The sequence below is a fragment of the Camelina sativa genome, unplaced genomic scaffold (genome assembly GCF_000633955.1).
Source record: "Camelina sativa cultivar DH55 unplaced genomic scaffold, Cs unpScaffold00648, whole genome shotgun sequence".
Taxonomy (NCBI): domain Eukaryota; kingdom Viridiplantae; phylum Streptophyta; class Magnoliopsida; order Brassicales; family Brassicaceae; genus Camelina; species Camelina sativa.
This window is the reverse complement of record NW_010921787.1, coordinates 35,025-37,709: the sequence shown is the minus strand read 5'-3', so window position 1 is coordinate 37,709 and position 2,685 is coordinate 35,025. Positions and strand designations below refer to the sequence as shown.

The following is a 2,685-nucleotide window of genomic DNA, read 5'->3' as shown; positions in this document are numbered from 1 at the left end:
TTGCGACTGATTTGCCACTATATTACGACTATCTCAATTTCTCACTCTTTTGCTACCAATTAGAGACCTGTTTTGCGACGATATTGTGACTGATATCTGAAGACTTTGCGACTAACACCTGATTTAGCTACTCTTTTAAGACTGTTTACCCACTCTCTATATTTTATATTTTGAAATTTCACATTTGAGATTCATTTACATGTTTAGGTTGATGTTTATGCTTTGTTTTGCTCACCTTATCAATAATAGCTTTCTCAAAGTATTAAATTTCAATGACTATAAACTAAACATCCATAAGTTCAAAATTTATCTTAAGTGTTACATGTTCTTTTATGAGTAATACATACACAAAATCTCTATAAAACTCTTGTTTATCAGTGTTTTAAACAAAATATTTGTATTTTCTGTTTCATGTACAAGTGTTACATGTGGTTTCAGTTGAAACTTGTTAGTTATGTAGTATCTTATAAACTAACTTATCAAAACATTGTTTTATCTTTTTAAACTGAGATTTTTATCTTTTTAAACTGCGTATATCTAAAATTAAAATCCAACACTTAAATCTTCAAAAAAAACATAATCATTGAAAGCCTAAATTATGAACAAAAAAAGACAATTATATAAACAATTATGAATTTGTATTCAAAATTATATACACAGCTAAAATAAATATGAAACTAAAATTATTTGGTTTGGGCGGACAAACCCAAAAATTCCAACCATCCCACTATTTTATTTGGTTTTTCCGGTTAATGTGAAATTATTTGGAAAAGAGTTGTGGGTTAATTAATTGTATATTTCTGAATAATTCAAATTGTCATATCTTAAACAATTGCATTCCGATTTTCATATTCTATAAACAAAATCTTCGTTTGGACATTATTATAATATTATGTAAATTGTGACCAGGTGAGGATACGGCATATATTTGTATTATGTAGAGTATGTCATATCTTTATTTCATTAATTAAAAAAATAAGAATCCACGTTTAGTTAAAAACCTAAATGCTCTTCTTCTTCGTTGCTTTACCTTGCAGCGCCGCTGGTAAGAGAAGTTACAGTTTTTTCAGATTTAACCTCAAAACACATATATTTCCATTGATTATACACAGATCTAATCTTAGTTTCAAGTGATTCAACAATTTTTTTAACGATTCTAGTTCATCTGTTATTCGCTTCCTAACCCGAACCGTACGCTTTTCAGGCGCTGTAGAAACTCAGATCTCTTCCTCTTCGATTTAGCTCCGATCTCTACCTCTTCAATGTAGTTCTGATCTCTTCCTCCTCGACTCGCCATGAGTCTCTCCAGCCGACAGGCTGACCACCATCGCGCTAAACCCTCTGATTCTGATCTAACAGGTACTTGTTCCGTCTTTTCTCTTCTCTTTCTCGCGATTTGTCGAGTTCATATTAAGATTTAGACTATCAGATTCATTCTTCATTTCCACTGCTTCTCTCTTAGGTCATACAGATTGGAAGCGTTAAACTCAAGCCACTCAACCGCTCTTCTTTCTCCGCCTCTGTTTTCTCTCCGTCTCTCCGATTCACAAGCTTTTGACAGCGAAAGATTCTCACCGCCGTTTTTTTCGTCGTTGAAGAACATAAACAGATCCGACGCCACGAGACCACCGAGAAGCCTTGGAGGAAGAAGCATAGCAAGCAACGGGAATCGTCGGCAAACGGCATTTGGTTGCGGCGGCTGAGGGCTCACTAGGGTGATTAGGGTTTTTTTTGGTTGATTTTAGCATCCGGTTTAACCGTGATTTAGTGGCCGGTTCAATTCTGTAACAATTATTCAATTCCCGGTTTGGGTGGTTTGTTAATATTAATATATATATATTAATTTAAAGAAAAATTGTCACGAAATAATTTAAATCAATATATATATGAATTTTATTTTTTTATTTTTTTTATTAATTTTTTGTAATATGTCGCAAAAATGTCCCAAATCTGTGATATAATTATGGTCACAATTTAGTTTCTAATACACGACAATATTATGCTGTCACAAAATGGTCTTAAATTTAAGACTATTTTGAGACTTACTCATTTTGCAACCGTTTTTTAGCGACCATCAATAATAGTCACTAAATAGTCGTAAAGTAGCTTTTTGCGACTATTTTGTGACGTTTTTGGGAGTAGCAAATGGTGTGTTTTCTTGTAGTGATATATCCACCAGTTAAACAAACAATCAGAAAGTTTCATTTAAAATAATTAATTACAAAGTTATATTTTGAATCTGTAATTTTTTATGAATGCAACCTTTACAACTTTGAATTTTTTTTATTACTTCTACATGATGAAATTGAATTGCATATACTGTTTTGACTCATTTTGTTTTTACTTTTCTTTTATTTTTACCAAACTAATAATAATATTAGTTTTTATATATTTTAACTTCATTTTTTATTTTATCAATACTTATTATAATGAACTTCTATAATTATGGCTCCTAAAGACTTTGGGTTGAATTAAATTACACAAATTTATGTTTTCTGTCAAAATTTATATATTATAGGTCTTCTCACTATTTTTAATAAATTGTCTAATATAAACAATTTAAACAAATTAAAAATAAAAAATAAAAACCCTGCACAAAAGTGCGGGTTGGTCCATAGGTTTACTTCACAGAAATTAACCCCAAATAATTTTAGTTTTACTAATACATAATTGTAAAAAAAAAAA

The 2,685-nt window shown here is 30.5% G+C and overlaps 1 long non-coding RNA gene across 1 annotated transcript; it reads left to right on the top strand.

The window, feature by feature from the left end:
• Nucleotides 1-934: 934 nt before the first annotated feature.
• On the top strand, nucleotides 935-1,580 carry LOC104773804. The gene is made up of 3 exons (XR_765171.2): nucleotides 935-1,045; nucleotides 1,205-1,359; nucleotides 1,463-1,580. It is a non-coding gene; the product is annotated as an uncharacterized LOC104773804 (long non-coding RNA).
• The last annotated feature ends 1,105 nt before the right edge of the window (nucleotides 1,581-2,685 follow it).